The 23,728-nt window shown below is 38.1% G+C and overlaps 1 pseudogene; it reads left to right on the top strand.

The window, feature by feature from the left end:
• The window catches only part of LOC115854664 (acyl carrier protein, mitochondrial pseudogene), a 34,599-nt pseudogene extending 15,918 nt beyond the window's left edge, over window positions 1-18,681 (top strand).
• Window positions 18,682-23,728: the final 5,047 nt, after the last annotated feature.

Here is a 23,728-nt window from a genome sequence, read left to right as displayed (position 1 = left end):
GGACTGGGTGTAATGGTTGATGTATGCAGGATTTCTTTTGGTGGCAATGAAAATGTTCTGGAATTAGAGAGTGGTGACGGTTGCATAACACACTAAAAACCACTGATTTGTACACTTTAAAAGGGTAAGTTTTGGTATATTATATATATCTCAAATTTTTAGAAACAGCAAAAAAGAGAAAGAGCAAATTACAGATACATGTAATGACACAGGTGCAACTCAAAAATTTATTGTGAAAGAAGCTTCACACAGAAGAGAACTTTATAATCTCACTGATGTGAAAACTTAGAAGAGGCAAAATTAAACTATGGTGAAAACAATTTGGAAGAATGGTTGCATTTACGGTGATAGAAGTGAGGGCTGACTGTGGAGTGGTATGAGAAATCTTTTCGGTGTCTTTCTGTTTTATAGCTTGATAGGTGTTCGGGTCACACAGGTATATGCATTTGTCAAACCTCATCAAATGGTACACTTTAGATTTGCGCACCCACTGCATGTGAATTTCACCCCACAGAAAAAGAAACAAATACTGAACTTCAGTAAAGGAATGTAGGCTAGAATATTTAGAGGGAAGTGTATCGATGTCTGCGACTTAATTCGAAATGCATAAAAAACAACACTGCACTGTCAGGTAAACAAAGGGATGAATGGATGAATGGTTATGGGATAAAGCAAGTATAGTAAGATGCTAATTTTAGAATCCAGGACAGAGGCATGTGCTATCCCTGCTACTTTTATGTTTGAAATGTTCTTAGTAAAATGCTAGAAAATACTCCTTGGTCTTTGCTTGAATATTTATAATGAAGGGTACTCATCTCATAATACAGCCCATATTATCGTCCATCAGCTCTTGATGTCAGAATCATCTTCCAGTTAATCAAGATTTTGCTTTAATTCCATCCAGCAGCTCTTGTTTCATCTTCTGGGGTCCCCTAGAAAAGTCTACTCCCCAAACCCTTTAGAAGGTTGCCTGGGGTAGTGTAGGAACATGGGCTATGGAGGGTTCAAGACCTGGTCCTGCCCCTAGTGCCTCACTACTCTAAGTGCAGTTCTCCGACCAACAGTACAGACATCACTTGGGAGTTTCTTAGAAATGCATAATCCTCATCCCAGAGCTACTGAATCAGAATCTGCAATTTAACAAGATGCTTGAATCTTCTGGATGCAAGTCAAACTTTAAGGTATGAGCAGGGCAATAAAGCAAAAATATAAATGTGACTTGTGTCACGGTAATAGCACTAGGGAGAGTGAATTCAACGGAATAAAGACATATTTAGGAGAGATAAAGAACTAGGAGATTAGCGTGAGAGTGGGGAGGGATGAGGGGAGTTGAAGATGATACAGAAGTTTACAAGTGTGGGTGACTGGGTGGGTAAGAGGGAATCTGGACCTGAGGAGGCATAGCGTCTGCTGTTTGGCTGACACGGATACAATGCCAGACTTACAGGAATATGTCCATCCTTAGCTGCTATACCTCTTGAGATTTACTTTGATATCCTCTCCAAATATAAAACCTTCTCCTAGTCTGGTGCTTCTATGAGCAAAACTCCCAAAACCCTCCTTGCCAAGGTTTTGCCCTTGTTTTGCTCATCCAAAAGCACTTTCCAAGAGAATAATGTGGCTTTCCTTCCATTTCCCGCCTCCTCCTTCCAATTATGTAAACATACCACCAGTGTTTTAAACATTAAAAAAACAGACAAAAAAATCCCGATATAGATCAATTCATCAATACTTCTAAATGAGGCTTTTTCACGACAGAACATCTGCCCAGGGACTAGGGCTCTGCTTTCTTAATACTGATGACCTTGGTTACCAGGACTTCCCAGAGGATCTTTTGTTTTGATGTTGTTTTAATGAACACACAACACTGTTTTCCAACTCAGAGCAAACATCCAGGAGCACTCCCTTCCTCACCCTTCATGAGCCCTTCACTGAGTCTGCAACTTCTATTAACTCTAATGGTCCTTGCTGGTGGTGAATGTTCCCTCTGAGCATGCTGGGAGCTCACCTAATTGGGTCTATCTCATTGCGGCCTGAAATAGCCCTGAGGGGAGCAGTGACCTAGGGCTGACTACCTGGTTATCTCATCCTTCAAGGTTCAGCTCAAATAGCTCAAATAATATATGCTTAGTGAAGCCCTCTCTAACTTCCCCACCTGCCTCTTAATGTGGCTCAGGTAGTTAGTAACCTCTTGAATTATGTACATCCTTCTAATTGTAGAGGGAAGAAATATATACATTAACCAAACAGTTGGCAAGAAAATCCCTCCTGGGGTGGGAAATGTTTGTCTATTAAAGTACCCTGATTAACTCCTCGAAGTGGAAGGTGAGACCCTGAGGACATGGTTAGAAAAAGTCAGGAAATAAAAGAGATTCATAAATTGCTCAGTATTGGAAAACCAGTGAAGCTGAGGAATAGAAGAGAGAAGAGAAGTGAGGGGAAAAGAGCAACGTGGCAAAGGATCAGAGACTAAATCCTGAGCATGTCTGAAGCTTGAAGCTTGAACTCAAGTCATCCAGATACCATAACTGATGGCACAATGGCCATCTCCACCTCTCCTTGGACGAGAAAGAGCATGGGATGTCTTTATGGAAATGGTGCTATGAACATGCACATACATTTATAAGCACAATATCTCACTTATTCAAAAATAACAATTTCTAACACAGTGCATGACCTATGGATAGGCAATGAAAGGCTCTGAGTAGCTGACATAAAGATATAAATAGCAATTCTCAATAACAAGGCATAGCTGTCATAGACAGAGCTTGCACAAGGCATCAGACATTTTGTTGAATTCTTCCTCATACATTATATCTTGTTATATGTGCAAAAACCACATACATATTTGCCATATTTCTGATAAGGAAACTAAATCTTGGAAGGCTAAATGGATGCCGAAGTTCTCTGAGTTAGAATATGATGGAGTTGGCTCTAGCACGCTGATTCCAAAAAGCCCATTCTTCACCAAACATTCTTCTTTTTCAAAACTTTACTGGAGTATAATTGCTTTACAATGTTGTTAGTTTCTGCTGTATAACAAAGTGAATCACCTATATGTACACATATATCCCCATATCCCCTCCCTCTAGCGCCTCCCTCCCACTCCCTATCCCACCGCTCTAGGTGGTCACAAAGCATTGAGTTAATCTCCCTGTGCTATGCAGCAGCTTCCCACTAGCTGTCTATTTTACATTTGGCAGTGTATATATGTCAGTGCTACTCTCTCACTTCGGCCCAGCTTCCCCTTCCCTCACTGTGTCCTCAAGTCCATTCTCTATGTCTGCGTCTTTATTCCTGCCCTGCCACTAGGTTCATCAGTACCGTTTTTTTAGATTCCATAATATATGTGTTAGCATACAGTATTTGTTTTTCTCCTTCTGACTTAACTTCACTCTGCATGACAGACTCTAGGTCCATTCACCTCACTACAAATAACTCAATTTCATTTCTTTTTATGGCTGAGTAATATTCCATTGTATATATGTGCCTCATCTTTATCCATTCATCTATTGATGGACATTTAGGTTGCTTCCATGTCCTGTAAATAGTGCTGCAATGAACACTAGAGTACATTTATCTTTTTGAATTATGATTTTCTCAGAGTATATGCCCAGTAGTGGGATTGCTGGGTCATATGGTAGTTCTATTTTTAGTTTTTTAAGGAACCTCCATACTGTTCTCCATAGTGCTTATATTAATTTACATTCCCACCAACAGTGCAAGAGGGTTCCCTTTTCTCCACACTCTCTCCAGCATTTATTGTTTGCAGATTTTTTGATGACGGCCATTCTGACTGGTGTGAGATGATACCTCATTGTAGTTTTGATTTGCATTTCTCTCATGATTAGTGATGTCGAGCATCTTTTCATGTGTTTGTTGGCAATCTGCACATCTTCTTTGGAGAAATGTCTAATTAGGTCTTCTGTCCATTTTTGGATTGGGTTGTTTGTTTCTTTGATATCGAGCTGCATGAGCTGCTTGTATATTTTAGAGATTAATCCTTTGTCAGTTGCTTCATTTGCAAATATTTTCTCCCATTCTGAGGGTTGTCTTTTCCTCTTGTTTATGGTTTCCTTTGCTGTGCAAAGGCTTTTAAGTTTCATTAGGCCCCATTTGTTTATTTTTGTTTTTATTTCCATTACTCTGGGAGGTGGGTCAAAAAGGATCTTGCTGTGATTTATGTCCTAGAGTGTTCTGCCTATGTTTTCCTCTAAGAGTTTTACAGTGTCTGGCCTTACTTTTAGGTCTTTAATCCATTTTGAGTTTATTTTTGTGTATGGTGTTAGGGAGTGTTCTAATTTCATTCTTTTACATGTAGTTGTCCAGTCTCCCCAGCACCACTTATTGAAGAGGCTGTCTTTTCTCCATTGTATACTCTTGCCTCCTTTGTCAGAGATAAGGTGACCATATGTGTGTGGGTTTATCTCTGGACTTTCTATCCTGTTCCATTGATCTATATTTCTGTTTTCGTGCGAGTACCATACTGTCTTGATTACTGTAGCTTTGTAGTACAGTCTGAAGTCACGGAGCCTGATTCCTCCAGCTCTGTTTTTCTTTCTCAAGATTGCTTCGGCTATTCAGGGTCTTTTGTGTTTCCATACAAACTGTAAAATTTCTTGTTGTAGCTCTGTGAAAAATACCACTGGTAATTTGACAGAGATTACATTGAATCTGTAGATTGCCTTGGGCAGTATAGTCATTTTCACAATGTTGGTTCTTCCAATCCAAGAACATGGTATATTTCTCCATCTGTTTGTATCATCTTTAATTTCTTTCGTCAGTGTCTTAGAGTTTTCTGCATACAGGTCTTTTGTCTCCTTAGGTAGGTTTATTCCTAGGTATTTTATTCTTTTTGTTGCAGTGGTAAATGGGAGTGTTTCCTTAATTTCTCTTTCTGAATTTTTGCTGTTAGTATATAGGAATGCAAGAGACTTCTGTGCATTAATTTTGTATCCTGCTACTTTACCAAATTCATTGATTAGCTCTAGTAGTTTTCTGGTGGCATCTTTAGGATTTTCTATGTATGTCATCTGCAAACAGTGACAGTTTTACTTCTTTTCCGATTTGGATTCCTTTTATTTCTTTTTCGTTTGCGATTGCCATGGCTAAAACTTCCAAAACTATGTTGAATAATAGTTTCACCAAATAGTCTTAACCAGAAGCATCTTTCTCTAGATAACCAAAAGTGCCTACTAAACCAAGTCTCCATCTTTTAACCATAAAATAGTCCCTTGGGTTCCAGAGGAGAGCTTATTTACACTTTATATAACAACTTACTTCTGTGTGACTCTTTGGTTGATTTATTAAAACAACCAAAACTAAACATTCAATGAGGAATGGTGGTAAGGGAATCTGAGGAGTAGATCCATCAACAACCTCAACAAGTGGCAGGAAACTGAATACCTGAGTGAAGATAAAAGGAACAAAAACAAAACAAAAAAACACAGCCCAAACAAACAAACAATCGAATGTGAAAAAATTGGGTTCTAGGTCAAGCAGTCGAAGTCGTCACTGTACTCTGGTACAGAATGTGGCCGTGAAAAGTGTTAGAAAGAAATCTCGTTATTCTATTTCCCATTTCGAAGTAGCATGAAAGGATGAAATACATTTCAGGGGACAAAAATCCCACACAAATGGCTAAAATTAACAGTGGTGCAGTGGAACAGCTCTAGCTATGGAAAGAGTAGACTTGCGTGCTCACGCTGGCCTTGCACATGCTAGTGCTGTGACAGGGGGCCTCATCATTCTGAGTCATACTTTGCTCCTCTCTACAGCTCGGATACTAATTGTATCTGTTTCTGAGGGTCCTTGTGAAGAGGAAATGAATGGCATCTATAACATGCTTGGCACATGGTATGTTCAGTACAGCTCTATTAAATCACACTTAAGGACAGACTCGATGCCCAAATGGAAAAGTTCTGGCATTTGGAAGGGATTTCCAACATGGAGCAGGTCTTGTTTGAAAATGGTGCATGTGTGCAGTGTTCACTCATCATTAGGAGGAGAAACAGGAGGCGGCTTTCCCACTCCTGGGTTATCTATCTCCACTCTGTGAGGAGAAGCTGTAACATGTCTGATAGACTAGCTCTCGCTCTTCACATCCCAGCCAGCATAGCCCAGGAGACAGAAATAGCATTCATCGAAAGCCGCAATTACCTCATTTCACTGGCCTGTTTGTGTGAGATGTGCCTTGCCTCACAGTGACTGCACGGGGCCAAAAGTCCAGCAAACAGAGCCACTGCTTGTCCAAGAAATGGCCCTGCAAACAGGAGAGGACAGCATGTTCCCTGAGTAGATTGGGACCCTTGGCTGTTTTGCGGGTGTTTTTGTTTTTCAAGCCAGAAACAGTGTCTGAAAACTGCTGGGGATTTCCCAAGCCCCATTCGTCAGATGGCCAGGCTTCCTCTGACATCATCTCTGAGTGATGCAGTGCAGAGAGAGGGTCACACACGAGGCAATCGCGGGGCAACCTTAGCACGATTGCGGGAAAGCAGAGAGTTAGTGCCAAGGTGGTCAGAAAAACAAGGCGGACTTTCTGAAACAGTGTGTGGCACATGGTGGGCATTCAGGGAGTACTTCTTGAACGGAACGTGGAGGGATTAAATAAGTGACTTCCAGATTGTGCAGCTAGTACATGGTAGAGATGAGATTTCAGCTAGGGTGACCAACTGTCGTGGTTTACCTGGGATTAAGGGGTTTCTCTGGATACGTGACTTTGGATGCTAAAATCAGGAAAGTCTGGGGCAAACTGGAATGAGTTTGTCACATTAATTTCAACCCAGGTTTGTCTGACTCCAAAGCTCATGCCTTTAAACATAAAACAAAAACCTGTCCTCAAGGAGACTTAAGTTTAATAGGAGATTAAACATGGGAACAGACAACTGTAATATACATTGAAAGGGCTTACTTGCTCCAGAGAAGGATTAGCAGCTTAGTCAAGCACCATTCATCAACACCCATGACTCCTCCTTTCTAAGAGCAGTCCAGTTTTGTTCAGGAAATCCTTCTACTAAACATGTGCTTCAATGAGCCAGTCCCAGAAACTGCACTCCCCTTGCCAGTGAATGGTTTAGGAATGAGCATGTGACATAATGTTGGCCAGTGAAACATGAGAAAAAGTCTGATGGTCAGATTCTTGGAAAGATTCCCTTGTTCTTAAAAAGAAACCAACGTCAACAAAAGCTCTTTTCACCCACTGGACATAGTCATGTCTGTAAGTGACAGAACTGTGGTGGCTGTTTTAGATTTACCAAGGGAACCAGAGCTAGGATGGAAGATGCGGAAGGTGGAAAGGGCCTGTGTCTTTTATGATATTGTTGAGCTATTCGATGAACTGACCTGCAGCTGTCCTAACTCAGGATTGAGGTGCATCGTCTTTATGATTGAAACTATCTGAGACAAGGCATTCTGTTCTGCAGTCGACAATATTCTATGTTGTTTTCAACTGTTCTTGCTTTAAAGAAATGATCATCCATCGTTAAACACACAAATCCCTCTGTGCCCTGCCCTAGAGCTCCTTACATGGAGTTGCCTATTTGAAAAGTAACTCAGATGCAAAATAATGCTTGTGATTCAAGAGTCTGGTATTTTGATTTTTCCCTTTAGCACTAAGGTGAATATGTATTACAGTTTGTTCAGGAGAGTGCTGGTTTATACCTGTGCAGTCGACAACATTCTAAAAAGATACAGCGTCCAGAATGGGACATGCCATCAGAGGAAGGGGAGATGCTCACCAGTTGACGACACAAGGAAGGCTTTATGAAGGATACAACACATGAATTGTGCTGTGGAGGAAGGATATTCTTTCAATAGACGAAAGCAGGCATAGGAAATAAAACTATTAAAACTAGAGAGGATGTGTCATCTAGGAATAGCTGGAGAAGAGCAAGTAGTCTCATTTGGCTAAAGCAAAGGTTTATGGAAGTGATTAATGGAACAGAAGCAGGAAATGTACTCAGGAAGTAAAGCATAGAAGACTTTTAATTCCAGGCTAAGTAAACTAGATTTTCCCCATAGATGATGGACAGTCACTGAAAATGGGTGGCTAGACCCAAATTACTGTTGACCACCTGGACTTCTCCTTCATTTAGATTTACTGAATACTTAGAGCCATAATTCTCAACTTTAGAAGCATGCTAGAATCACCCAAAGGCCATTAATCACCTCTTTCTCTCCCTATATGCCACATATAAGGGATGTGAGCAGACTGTATTGCTCTGGGGAGAGAGGCCTGGATGTTTTTTACTTTCTGTTAAGCTCCTTGGTGATTCTGAAGTTCAATCATGTTTGAGAACCATTGACTTAGCCATCTATTATTCTGTATATTTTCGGTGTACTAATATGAGAAGTCTACTAGAAAGTCAAGCTGTAAGGAATATTGGAGATTTTCTAAGTAAACACCTTTCATTTTTGGCTAATCACTGTCCTGCCTACCTCTAAAATAAAGGCATTATAAATGCTTAAGGGCCTTGAAAATGTACCATTACCACCACCACTATTATCATTTTAATTGGGATTAAAAGGAAATACATAGCAGTTAAATGATTTGTCCAAAGCCAACCTGCATATTAGTATCAGATCTGGGACTGGAAACAAGTTTTCAAAATTACCTAGCATACTTTCCACTAAACTGAGTTGTTTCAGTAATGTATGTTTCCCCAAAAGTTTTAAAATTACTCTTTGTGTAGAAAACATGTGTTATATTTCTTTGTATCCTCCCAGATACATCCTCCTCAGACTGTAACCTTCCAGAGTAACTGCCTCTTATATAATTGATGAAATACCAACTTATCCGGTGATTCCAAAGCAGTAGTGGGCATCAGAATTACCCAGAGGGCTTGTTCAAACAGATTTCTGGGCTTCACCCTCAGCATTTTTGATTCAGTAGGTCCGAACTGATTCATATTCATAGAATATTCTCAGGTGAGGTCTATGCTCCGAGTCCAGAGATAATACTTTGGGAATCACTACGCTTGTCCAGATCCAGAGGCAGATCTTTTGTCTAAAGTTTATTTTTTAGTCAAATAAGGCTGGTCTGGATTCCAGATCTGGCGCTCTCTATCTGTCTGACTTTGAGCAAACTGCCTCCTCTGTTTAAGTCTCTGTTTTCAGATCTATAAAATGGAGCTGTTAATAAATACCTAGGAAGTATTATCATACAGTGGTTAGCACACAGAAAGGACTCGTTGACTGTCCATTTCCTAGCTCCTTTTCCCTTTACTGACTTTCTGTAAGGTTGACAATCTACTTTTTCCAGGAAGAGAAACACTGCCTGGCTCCAGTGGTAGATTCATGACTCCTCTCGTAGCTGGCTCTCCTTCAATGAGCTTGAGTTTCTTCCACCAATTGCTAACACACATATGGAGCCTATTTCTAGGAAATGTTATACAAATCATTTCAAAGGGGGAAAATGTGATAGGCAAATTATGTCAATATTATCCTCAAAGCAGTATTTTGGAGATAAAACCTATCCCATATGTTCTGTTTCACTTACTTTGGAGTTTTTAACAGTTTAACCATAGCAGCTGCTCCTGTGATCTCTAATTGCCTGCAACATTAAACAATGGATGCATATCAGTTCCCAGACTTTTCCTTCTGTGTCAACCTCAGAGCTTCCAGATATTTACAGATTTCTCCAGGTCGTTTCATTCCTCTTGTGCTGAACTCTGTCAGCCTATGACTGAGCAAAAGATGGTATGGGATGGATCCAGGTGACCTTGGGCATCAGCCTTGGTGAAACCAGAGCAGTAACAGATGGGGTCCCAGACCTGGAGACAATCTGGCTCCACGCAATCTTCCCATGACTCAAAGGACCTTGACTAAATTTCCGTCACCACTCCTGGCCGATGGGTGATTTTCCATGTGAATTTTCTGGGACCTTCTTCATCAGAAACTATGTACAGCCATGTACCTTATTGTGTATGCAAGGAACCTGAAATTTGCTGCTTATTCCTTTTTTTTTTTTGAATCTGCTATTTCAAGTCAGTTTCCAAGTCCGGTCGGTGCTTCCACCTAAGCTCTTGATTCTCTCTGTTCTCTCAGTCTCCACTGCTCTTACATAAGCCACCATCTTTTTAAGCTAAGGTCACTATACTATCATCCCAACCAATATTTCCTGACTTCTATTGAATCCCATTCCACCTATGCCTTCCCACAGCTGGAATGATCTTTCTAAGACACAAATTGTACCATGTCATTCCCTTGAATCCCTTTCCAGGGACTTCCAACTAGACTCAGAAACTGAGTCTCATCACCCTGGTCGACTCTAAATCCGCACTGTTCAATATGGTACCCACTAGCCACATGTGGCTATTTAATTTACATTTAAATTAATTACAATTTCATAAAGTTGAAAATGAAGCTCCTCAGTCACACTAGCTACATTTCAAGGGCTCAATAACCATGTGTAGCTAGGAGCTACTGTTTTGGACAATGAAGATACAGACTATTTCCATCATCACAGAACTTTCTATTGGAAAGCGCTGCTCTAAATATTGAAAGCTGGTTAACATTACTTAACCTTACTGTGATGCTATACACGGCCATCATATTGGGAAACGGTGCCTGTGAACACTGATGAAGGGAATGTAAACTGATGTGAGCATTCTACAGTGCAACAGTTCTTAATGAAATTAAGGATGCTTATAAGCTCCAGAGAACTATCACACAGCTCTCAAAGGGAATACACTCAAGGTTGGTTGTCACAGCATTATTTGGGCTAGCAGTTTATGGAAGACAACCTAAGAGTTCATGACCAGGGGACTGGACGAGTCAAATATGGAAGATGCATATTGCAGAATACTGTGAAGCAGCGAGAAGCAAATGACTAGATACACACATACTTATCTTTAAAACATATTGTTATATTCTTATTGTGGAATATGAGTTAGCAGTAAAATAATTTTAGAAGTACTAATATATGCCAAAACTTGGATGGATCTCACAGATAGTAAGTTGAATAAAAAAAGCCAGACAGAAGAGGGTACATACTTTATGATTCCATGCTTATGAAGTTCACTGAACATGCAAAATAATTTTTGGTGATAGAAATCAGAACAGTGGTTGCATCTAACTGGGGATTTACTATAAAGGGACAGAAGGAAACTTTCTGGGGAGATGGAAAGGTTCTATATTTTGATCAGCGTGTCCATTACATGGAAATATACATTTGTCAAACTTATTTAACTATATGCTTAAGATCTGTGTGTTTTACCGTATGTAAACAGACCCCAATAAAATTAGTTATTTTTTAAAAATATATAGTTTTAAAGGCAAAAAAGATTAGTTTCAGATGAGATATACAGCCATGTATATATGCATTCAAAACCACAATAAGTATTTTATAAAGTTACTCATAAACAGAAGGATACATAACTAAAACTTTGAATCAGTATTTTTGCTGAGGATCAGGGGACATAAATGCTAGTAGGGATTAGGGATGAAAGAGATATAAATTAGGATAAAGTAAACTAGTGAGGGTCCTTAAATGGACTAGAGGCAATTGAGCCGTGACTGGGGAGTGTGATCAAGTCAACTCAACTCTCTGTACCAGAAACCAATAAGACCTTCACTGGGAGAGAGCTCCTCTCTTTTTTTCCAGGGGTGGCTGAACTAGGATTGTGTAATACTTGTACGAGGTGGAGTCTAGAGGAGAGAAAGGGGATGAGCTGCACAGGAGGGATGGAGATACTGCGGGCAGGGAAGAGGGAGATGGGGAGAGAGAAGGGGAAGAAATGGAACATCTAGACATTTGAATCTTCAGAGTTTCTGAGACAGCTCCATCTCCGGAATTTTCAGGAATATAAACACATATATTTCCTTCCCCCCGCCCCCCGTTAAACTAGTTTGAGTGGGTTTCTCTCATTTGCTTTCAAAAATGTACTAATATCCTAAAGTAGTTTAATATTTTAAAGAATCTGTGTTAAGTCCTATTTTAGCATTTTAAAAACTTTTTATCATGGAAATAGTCAAATATATACACAAATTGAAAGATTAGTATAAAGAGTTCTCAGCTTTAACAAGTTTTAGAATATTGCTAATATACTATATATCTCACACAAAAATACTTATGTATGTCTAAAGTTAAGAACAGTTTTTAAAAATATAACCATGATATTAAGATTACACCAATTTCCCCCTTAACATTACTAAATACACAATGTTCAAATTTCCCTAATTGTTTAATAAATATCATTTTACCATAGTTTTTCAAAGCAAGATCCAAACAATACCTAAAACAATTAATATTAATATGTTTCTTGAATTTATTTTAATTTACAGTTTCCCCATCCCTCTGTGTGTACGTGTGTGCCCATACATGTGAGCCTGTGTATAACTTATTTGTTGAAGAAACTCGCACTTTGCTCCCACAGAATTTTCCTTATTCTGGATTTTTAGACTGCACTCTTGCTTCATCTTACCCTGGTCCTGTATTTTCTATGAACTAATAAGTTTTACTTTAATTCTTAGGCAAGAATACTTTATGGAGGTATTCTATAGTTTCTGTTGCATCACATCAGAAGAAAATTAATGTCTGATAATGTCTCTTCCAGTGATGTTAAGAGTGATCAGTACGTTCAGGTGTTTTCAGCTGGATCCATCTATTTTAAACTTCCTGATCAGCTTTTTACCTAAGGTTTGAGAATCCATTGATGATCGTTCATCATTTCACGAAAGGTGCTAAAACGTTGATTTCTTTTTACTCCTGTGTTTAATAGCTGTACATGGTCTATAAAGAAAGCTTTTCTTTTCACATTATTTGGATACGTGAGGTACAGTTCTTATAGGAAAGATACATTAATGCTTGATTCTTTCCCCATGTTTAACAGTTTTCAGAGTAAGCTGACACTTATAAAGGTAATAAATGAGAGTTTGGGATTTTTGTTTAAAAATATCTTTATGAGCTCATGGATTATAAAATATTTTATATGTTTAAATCTACTTCATTTATTATTCTCTTTGTGGCCCAAATGTTCTATTTTTGGCCAATGGCAGCTCATGAGTTCTTTTGATCCAATGTCATTCATTGATAGACCTACTTTTTTTTTTTTAATTGGAGTATAATTGCTTTACAATGTTGTGTTAGTTTCTGCTTTACAATGAAGTGAATCAGCTCTATGTATACCTCTATCCCCTCCATCTTGGACCTCCCTCCCACCCACCCCCATCCTACCCATCTAGTGTGATAAGATGTCCCAGGCTCCTCTCATGTTCCTGACCCGAGACCTGGGGAATTAATTATTTCTCCAAGGTACACTTTTTCTTTTTTTGGTGGGAAATCGCATTTTGAAACAACACCATCTGGGAACTAACAGGGATCGTCACTGCTAGTCATTATGGATCGGACATCGCTTCTCAGTATTTTCAGTGGACAGAGCTAGGAAATATATATATTTTTAAGAGAAAATATTTTTCTATTTCCAACCACATGTAGACAATTTGTGGTTTGGTTAACATCTTGATTTTAAATTTTTATCTCATCTGCTGAAAAAATATTGATTTTTAAATACTTACTTGCTTTACACAACTATAAGATAATAGTATTGGAATAAGGAGGCCAATATTATTACTATCAATATCATTGTTGCAAGCAAGACTGTTTTGGCAGTTCATGTTCTCCTTGGTATATGTTACCACATTATCCTATTTATAGTCAATTAAAATGAGTCTTCCATGTGTAGCTAAGTCACTGACTTAACACACAGATCCATTTGTTACATTTTACTTTTTGGTGGATTGTTATTTGATTTTTATGGATTGCCATTTTTATTTCTGATTTAAAAAAAAATATTTAAAATATTTACATGGCTCCAAAGTCCTGTTTACAAAATGAGATATATTCAGATATATATTCAGATATATTCAGTTAGATTTTATTTTAACCTTTACCTGTCTCCCTCCTCCTCCCTATAGATAACTGCTTTAATTTGCTTATTCTTCTATTTTTATGTATGTGCATATGTGGATCTTAGATAAGAGGTAACATGTGCGATCCATGCTGTTCTGCACCTTGTCAAGACTTATTTCAGAAGTGAAGAATCCTTCCTTTGAGATATTCTATTTTCCTGCACCTACCTCAATTATTTAAGTAAAAGTAGGGGTTTATGTAGAGCAAGTTTTCTTAACAAAAGGCACACTTATATCTTGTAACCAATGTGAAAAGGAATTGAAAAGTTAAGAAGTTCCTTTGAAGGCTAATGTCTAGGACTATTAAGATTCACAGCAGAGTTTCTTTCCTCTTTGGAGTTAAACAGATTTTAGATGAAGAAAGTGTAGGCTTTGCTAATGGAGATGGCCTTGTGTATATACTGAACTGGGTTTGTGGACATTAAAAGCTACTTGACATGCACCGATCTTTTACTGGTAAGAATTTGGGAATAGCAATTTCTTTCCTGCTTCTTTGATCTCCTCCCAAATCCCGTGGTGGTACATTATGGCTGCAGAGAACTGTAAATATTAGCAAGCAGCAATTTGAAAGAGCTAAAAAATGTAGTTACAGAGGCAATTCAAACATCAGGTACCCTTCTCATCATCCGGACTCTGGTTTTAGAGCTATTGAGGGAATTCTGTCAAATCTCAAACTGCATCGGATCGCTGATCTGGTATGAATACTCAAGTTACTCTGAATAGCTGCATTTTCAATGCATGAAAGCAGCTGTTACTTCCTCCTGTCCTTTCCTTAAAACAAAAACCAAAAAACATACATATACGTACATATATGTGTATATATACGTATATATATACACACACACACACACACACACACACACACACACACACACATATATTTCACTGAAAAGGCATTTCTATCTGAGGACAAATACAGCAGTTTTGAATAAGGAGGTTGAAATATCTACCCAGACTAGATGTATGTCTGATCCTTAGTGTTCTCTCACTGAGGTCTTTTCATACCCATTTGCAGTTTGGGAGTCCTATTCAGTAAGTGTGCCTGGGTGGTTAATGACAAAGAGAGACATTGTACACCTCCTACTACAATCACTGTGAAGAGACTGAAGGTTAATAAGAAGGGCAAAGGTACAGACTGAAAATCCTATGCTCTTTTTCTCTTTCCTATAAATTGTAGTATAGAAGATAAATGCATAGTTTAGTTTTAGCTGTACAAAATAAATTTCATTTTACTAATATTGTTCACATTCAAACACACACACACCTTGTATGTTAATTATCTCTAATTCTGTCCATGCTATTTATTGGGGTTTCCCATCTTCCAGCATTCTGAATTATCAAAAAATGATCTGTGTCTACAAAAATGGAAGCTACTTGCCTCAAGAAGACTGAAGAATGGGGAAGAGGGTGTTGGGGAGGATTCACCTTTCCTTAAAGATCTTTGTCACTAACACTTAAGGACCTTTTTGACCTCAAAACCTTTCAGTATCACTCACCATCCTTCTGAGGTAAATAAAAGAGAAACTGATGTCAAAAGAAATGGCTGTCTCCATAAATTCTAACCAAGTCAGTAATAATTCCAGAAGAGAATGAGCTGCTGCTTGCTGTGTCCTTTGAGATTTTAAAATTGTCTGGCTGAGTATTTAAGCTGACCTGCCCACACTCGACTCCTACTGCATCCCTGCCTACCTTCGCCAAACCTTCCTTCTCCAGAATTAATGGAGGAGACACGATCGGGAGAAACAGCTGAAGTAGGAGCTGCGTGAAATTTTTGTTCATCTAGCAGCATGCTGTGTGACCTGAGGCCAGCTTTTTTCCTCTCTGCACCTCAGTTCCTCTCACCATAAAATGAGAGGCTTGGAATAATCATCTCCATGGCTCCTTTCAACTCTGACATTTGGGGGAATCTACAAAAATGCTCCAAGACATTAGAAGAGTTCCATTTAAACACCTGGCCACTTTAGAAGCGTTTTGCATATATATTGTATTTCACTTGCTAAATCGCCAAATAAACCTGATGTGAGTGATCCCCAAGAGGACACGAGACCAAATTGCAAATGTCTGTTTGTGATGATGGAGGTCTTGTAATCTGAGCATTGATCCTCGAAAGCCTTTGGGTGCTTCTCAGAGTAACGTAAGATTATAAAGTGATGTATTACCCACGAGAAATCCTTTCCCATTTACATTTCATTTTTCTCTGTGGTATTTAACTTATTTTTTTATTATGTGCCACCATCATAAATATTTATACTGCAATGTATGATTGGTCAATAAAGAAAAATCAATACTGGGTTTTTGCTGCCCAGGAAAGAGATTGTTCTTTACCTGATTCTAATCAAGAATCTCAAAAAAAAAAAAAAAAAAAAAAAAAATCACAGGTGGGAAGGTGGAATAGGGACCCAACTGGGAAAAGGAAAACATGTATTATTTATTTTATATTTTTATATTATATATATTTTATACTTACACACACTCACACTGATACACAAAGGCTTTTTGTTTAAAACTGTCTTGTTAGCAACCTTCAATTCAGTCTAACTGCCTTCCTATAGTGCCTATGAATTACAGAAAATGATGAACTTTAATACAGAAAGCCATCACAGTTACTCCATTGTGGTTGTATCTGCCATTATATATAAGGGAGATGAACTTGGAAGTAAGAAAAAGAAGTTTGCTCATCACTTCCATAAACCATATTTACCAAGTACCGACTCTATGCCAGGTAATATGCTTGTGTTCCAGCTGAAAGGATCACGCTCTTACTTTATAATAAAGGGAGTAGACAAACAAAGGGGATAAGTCCTGTTAGGCGATTAAAACAAGCTTAGGTGATAGAGAGTCACCGAATGTCTGTTTAGATTGGTTAGAGAAATTCTTGAGAAGTAACTGTAGAAGCTACAATCAGATCATCAATAAAATTACTACAATCCAACTGAGGAAGTCAGACGCACAAACAAGTAATTGTAATACAGGCAAGAAGTGGCCAGTGCTCCAAAAACTCTTGCTATACTCAGTGGGTGGTTTATGGACCAGCAATATCAGCATCACCTGGGAGCTTTATAGCAATGGAGAATCAGAGATCCCACCCTAGATCTGCTGCATTTTAACACATTTTCCAGGTAATTCAAAGGCACATGAACGTCAGAGCAACACTGTTCTAACAAAACAGAATTCAGAGGAAAAAGAAATCATATCCAGCTTGCAGATGGAAGGGTTCCTGGAGGAAGAATTATAAAGGCAACCTAAGAAAATGGTTAAGATTCAAGTCATTCTTTATCATTTCTTCTCCATGTTATTTAGAGGGATTCACAACTAGACCATACAATGAGACACATCATGCTAAAATTAACAACAGCATCAAAAAGAATAATATACTTAGGAATGAATTTAATCAAGGATGTGAAAGATATGTACAATGAAAACTATGAACACTGAGGAAAGAAATTGACGAAGTCACAAATAAATGGAAAGATATCCTACTTTCATGTATTGGAAGGATTAATATTGTTAAAAAATTTATACTACCCAAAGAGATATAAAGATTCAATGTGATTACTACCATAATTCCAATTGCATCTTTCACAGAAATAAAAAAAAAAAAATTCTAAAATTTATATAGGACCATAGAAGTCTCCAAATAGCCAAATTAATCTTGTGAAAGAAGAATAGAGTTGGAAGCATCACACTTCCTGATTTCAAATTACATTACTAAGTTATAGTAATCAAAATAGTATGGTACTGTCATAAAAACAGACACATAGACCAATGGAAGAGAATCAAGAGCCCAGAAATAAACCTGTGCATATACAGTCAACTAATTTTCAACAAAGGTACCAAAAGTATACAATGACAAAAGGATAGCCTTCAATAAATAGTGCTGAGCAAAGTGTATACACATGTGCAGAAGAATGAAATTGGCCCCTTATCTTACACCATGAGCAAAAACCAACTCAAAATGGATTAAAGAAAATATAAGACCTGGAATCATAAAACTTCTAGAAGAAAACATAGGATAAAAGCTCCTTATACTGGTCTTGGCAATGATTTTCTGGATATGACATCAAATGCTTACATAACAAAAGGAAAAATAAACAAATGGGACTCTATCAAACTAAAAAGGTTCTGCACAGAAAAGGAAAAAAATCAATAAATGAAAAGGCAATGATGATTGGGAGAAAATATTTGCAAACCGTATATCTGAAAAGGGATTAATATTCAAAATATATAAGAAACTCATACAACTCAATAGCAAAAAACAACACAATTAAAAAGTGGGCATCCTGGGTCGGCATAGTCAGGGCAGCTAGTGTCCTTTGCGCCTGTGTCCACCGACTGCCTGCGGCCTTTGTGCTGCTGCCCAGGCTGCTCATGCTGGCCATGGCCCAGCCACTCAGCACTACCCTTTTCCCCACGGGGGCCCAGAGGAGGCCTGGGGCTCCGCAGTTGGCCTCACTGCTTGTGCAGTTTCCAGTTGGAGTTACACAGCTGTGCCCCCACTATAGTGAGGCACTCCTTTGACATTAGAGGGAATCAAGAACCCTGTCCTCTACGTCTTGAAACTCTATGACAAGATTGACCCAGAAAGGCTCTCAGTAAATTCCCATTTTATGAAAGATCTGGGCTTAGACAGTTTGGACCGAGTGGAGATTATAATGGCCATGGAACATGAATTTGGGTTTGAAATTCTTGATGTAGATGCAGAGAAGTTAATGTGCCCACAAGAAATTGTAGATTACATTGCAGATAAGAAGGATGCATATGAATAAAATATCAGACCCCCCTTTTTTTAACATCTTTATTGGAGTATAACTGCTTTACAATGGTGTGTTAGTTTCTGCTTTATAACAGAGTGAATCAGCTATACATATACATATATCCCCATATCTACTCCCTCTTGTGTCTCCTTCCCACCCTCCCTATCCCACCCCCTAGGTGGTCACCAGGCACCGAGCTGATCTCCCTGTGCTATGCAGCTGCTTCCCACCAGCTACCTATTTTACATTTGGTAGTATATATATGTCCATGCCACTCTCTCACTTTGTCCCAGTTTACCCTTCCCCTCCCCGTGTCCTCAAGTCCATTCTCTATGTCTGCATCTTTATTCCTGTCCTGCCCCTAGGTTCTTCAGAATCACTTAAAAAAATTTTTTTTAATTCCATATATATGTGTTAGCATATGGTATTTATTTTTCTCTTTCTGACTTACTTCACTCTGTATGACAGACTCTAGGTCCATCCACCTCACTACAAATAACTCAATTTCATTTCTTTTTATGGCTGAGTAATATTCCATTGTATATATGGATCTTCTTTATCCATTCATCTGTTGATGGACACTTAGGTTGCTTCCACGTTCTTGCTATTGTAAACAGAGCTGCAATGAACATTGTGGTACATTACTTTTTTTGAATTATGGTTTTCTCAGGGTTTATGCCCAGTAGTGGGATTGCTAGGTCATATGGTAGTTCTACTTTTAGTTTTTTAAGGAACCGCCATACTGTTTTCCATAGTGGCTTTATCAATTTACATTCCCAGCAACAGTGCAAGAGGGTTCCCTTTTCTCCACACCCTCTCCAGCATTTATTGTTTGTAGATTTTTTGATGATGGCAATTCTGACTGGTGTGAGATGATACCTCATTGTAGTTTTGATGTGCATTCCTCTAATGATTAGTGATGTTGAGCATCCTTTCATGTGTTTGCTGGCAATCTGCATATCTTCTTTGGAGAAATGTCTATTTAGGTCTTCTGTCCATTTTTTGATTGGGTTGTTTCTTTTTTTGATATTGAGCTGCATGAGCTGCTTATAAATTTTGGAAATTAATCCTTTGTCACTTGCTTCATTTGCAAATATTTTCTCCCATTCTGAGGGTTGTCTTTTCGTCTTGTTTATATTTTCCTTTGCTGTGCAAAAGCTTTTAAGTTTCATTAGGTCCCATTTGTTTATTTTTATTTCCATTTCTCTAGGAGGTGGGTCAAAAAGGATCTTGCTGTGATTGATGTCATGGAGTGTTCGGCCTATGCTTTCCTCTAAGAGTTTTATAGTGTCTGGCCTTATATTTAGCTCTTTAATCCATTTTGAGTTTATTTTTGTGTATGGTGTTAGGGAGTGTTCTAATTTCATTCTTTTACATGTAGCTGTGCACTTTTCCCAGCACCACTTATTGAAGAGGCTGTCTTTTCTCCATTGCATATTCTTGCCTCCTTTATCAAAGATAAAGTGACCATATGTGTGTGGGTTTATCCCTGGGCTGTCTATCCTGTTCCATTGATCTATATTTCTGTTTTTGTGCCAGTACCATACTGTCTTGATTCCTGTAGCTTTGTAGTATAGTCTGAAGTCAGGGAGCCTGATTTCTCCAGCTCCATTTTTCTTTCTCAAGATTGCTTTGGCTATTCGGGGTCTTTTGCGTTTCCATACAAATTGTGAAATTTTTTGTTATAGTTCTATGAAGAATACCATTGGTAGTTTGATAGGGATTGCATTGAATCTGTAGATTGCTTTGGGTGGTATAGTCATTTTCACAATGTTCCTTCTTCCAATCCAAGAACATGGTATATCTCTCCATCTGTTTGTATCATCTTTAATTTCTTTCATCAGGGTCTTATAGTTAGGTTTATTCCTAGGTATTTTGTTCTTTTTGTTGAAATGGTAAATGGGAGTGTTTCCTTAATGTCTCTTTCAGATTTTTCATCATTCATGTATAGGAATGCAAGAGATTTCTTTCATTAGTTTTGTATCCTGCTACTTTACCAAATTCATTGATTAGCTCTAGTAGTTTTCTGGTAGCATCTTTAGGATTCTCTATGTATAGTATCATGTCATCTGCAAACAGTGATAGCTTTACTTCTTCTTTTCCAATTTGGATTCCTTTTACTTCTTTTTCTTCTCTGATTGCTGTGGCTAAAATTTCCAAAACTATGTTGAATAATAGTGGCAAGAGTGGACAACCTTGTCTTGTCCCTGATCTTAGAGGAGATGCTTTCAGTTTTTCACCATCGAGATGATGTTGGCTGTGGGTTTCAGACCCCTTTTCTTCATTGAGAGAACAACTCAGGAGATGCTGGTGCGTGTCTGGAAGTGAGAACACATTTCTACATCATTGCTGACCCTGACAGAGTAATTCTGTTTAGACTTGTACTTAAATCGTCTTAAGTGTTTTTGCCCTTTGAAAATAAATCTATAAAACCAAACAACAACAAAAAAAGGGGGCAAAGTACTTGAATAGATATTTTTCCAAAGAATACATACAAATGGCCGATAGGTATATGAAAAGATGCTCACTAACCATCAGGGAAATGCAAATCAAAATGACAATGAGATACCTGTTAGGCTGATTATTGTCAAAGAGACAAAGGATAACAAGTGTTGGTGAGGATGTGGAGAAAAGGGAACTCTTGTACACTGTTGGCAGGAATATAAATTGGTACAACCATTATGAAAATATAGGGAAAAAATAAAAATAAATAAAAATAAATAAAAGAAAAAGTATAGGTTTCCTCAAAAACTTAAAAATAGAACTACCATATGATCCGGCAATCCCACTTCTGGGTATATATCCAAAGGAAATAAAATCACTATATTGAAGAAATATCTGCACTTCCATTTTAATTGTAGCATTATTCACAGTAGCCGAGATATGGAAACAATCTAAGTGTACCTTCACAGATGAATGGATAAAGAAAATGTAATATTTGTATCTGGGTAGCTAGCTAGCTAGAATAGGATATTATTCAGGCTGTAGAAAGAAGGAAATCCTGCGATTTGTGACAACACAGATGAATCTGGAGGACATCATGCTAACTGAAATAAGCCAGACAAAGAAAGAAAAAACTGCATGATCTCACTTATACGTAGAACATAAAAAGTCAAATACATAGAAGCAGAGAGTAGAACGGTGGTTACCAACGACAGAGAGTTGGGGGAAATAGGGAGATATTGGTCAAAGAGTACAAATTTGCAGCTGTGTAGGACGAATAAGTATAAATATTTAATATACAGCATGATGACTATAGATAATAATAAACTTAATATTGGAGATTTTCTAAGAGAGTGTATTTCAGATGCTCTATGCATAAAAAAGGGGAAAAAGGGGTAACTAAGTGGGGAGATATGTTCATTAGCTTGACTGTAGTAAGCATTTCACTATGCATATATATGTCAAACCATTATGTACACCTTAAATACATACAATTGTTACTTGTAAACTCCCTCAGAAAGAGAGTATATACTGGGAATGTTTGGTCTGTCTATACCTGGGGATGGAAATATAAACCCCGAATATAAAAGTTTTGTTTTGTAACAAGAATTTGGTGATATCCTCAGCTCTGGCAGTACCTTATCTATATTGAGAATGGTCCCTAAAATCTGTCTCATTAGGGCAAAGCCATCTTGAGACATGCTTCATTAGCTACTGCACTATGGGACTCCCTTTGTAAACTTGGGTAAAAAAACTTGACATTTTATTAGGGAAAAAGGGACAACTTACTTGTCTCACCAACACATTTAGGTATTTTGGAAGGATCACAAATTAACATGGTGTGGCCTGTGTGTGGCGACTTCTGGATGTGTGATCCTGGAAGAACGCAACTAAGTGGATCGTTCAACATATTCTACCTTATGTCAAATCAGAAGAATTTCAGCACAAATACAAATCGACACATACGTGTGTTTGTGTGTGTGCATATGCACTGTGACGTAGAAGAAAGAACACAGCCTTGCAAATCAGATAAATCTGATTCCAATCATTTTCCTTCTCTAAGCTTCAGAGTTCTCCACAAAATGGGATTCATAAAAACTACCTCATAAGGTTTTTGGAAGAATTAAATGAGATAATTAGAAGTCACTTAGTCCCATGCCTGGCACAGTGTATGTGCTCAACACTAGTTACTTTCTGTTTAATAAAAATATTATCTATACCTCCTGTTCTAAGAAAAAACATCTAGACATATTATCTCTACAACTAGGAGACATTATTTGGAATCATCTCACCACAGATTATGAGAAATAAATAAGATTTCTTGATACTGATGTTATTAACATTGGAGTGCCAGATAGATGTTTTTGGACAAAGGTATGGCATAAATAATAAATATATGAAAGTAATACATTATATGAACAAATCAACATCTCTTGGGCTTTCCTTGTCATTGTGGCACAATTCCATTTGGGAAAGGAACAGAAGAAATAATGCTCTGTCAGTTCCTAGGTTAATTACTAGTCATCATGTTGGCTGTTTTATGAGGAAAACATGTAATTGTCACATGTTCAGCTCTAACTTTGCTAATAACCCTTTAAGAAGATCTCTGTTAATTATCTAATTTGTCTGGCAAATTAGGCTGATTTAAGAACCCAATATGCCTGCTACAATCTCCCTATAGTTCAAAATTTTCAGAACTTATGTGAAAATATGATTGGCTTAAGTTTTCCATTATGGTGGTATAATTCTTTATTAGCGTCTACCCCATCACCCACCCCAATTCCTAAATTACATTTGATGAGGCATCAAGAAAGACAGGACTTTGGAGAGGGCCCCTAGGGCCCTATGCTAATTGAATATTACTATCAAAACAAAGCAATCATGAGTCTTGAAGGTATTAAAATCTGGTGCAGAGAAAGTGACAACAGCATAGCCAAGAACAAGAAAAAATGAAAATGAAACGAAGACACATTAGAGGAAGGGCAAACGTAAGCACACCGTTCTGGCTCATCTGCCCTTGTCCAGCCAGAGGAGTCAAGGTCTTTATGAAAGAAGCCAAGGTAACTGATAAACAGTCTCTGCTGTAAGCAGTGGTTAAAAGGGAGAGAGTGGTGGAGTTCTGC

Source organism: Globicephala melas, chromosome 6 (assembly GCF_963455315.2).
Source record: "Globicephala melas chromosome 6, mGloMel1.2, whole genome shotgun sequence".
NCBI classification, from domain to species: domain Eukaryota; kingdom Metazoa; phylum Chordata; class Mammalia; order Artiodactyla; family Delphinidae; genus Globicephala; species Globicephala melas.
Note: the sequence above shows the minus strand (reverse complement) of the source record. Positions and strands in the feature narration are given on the sequence as shown.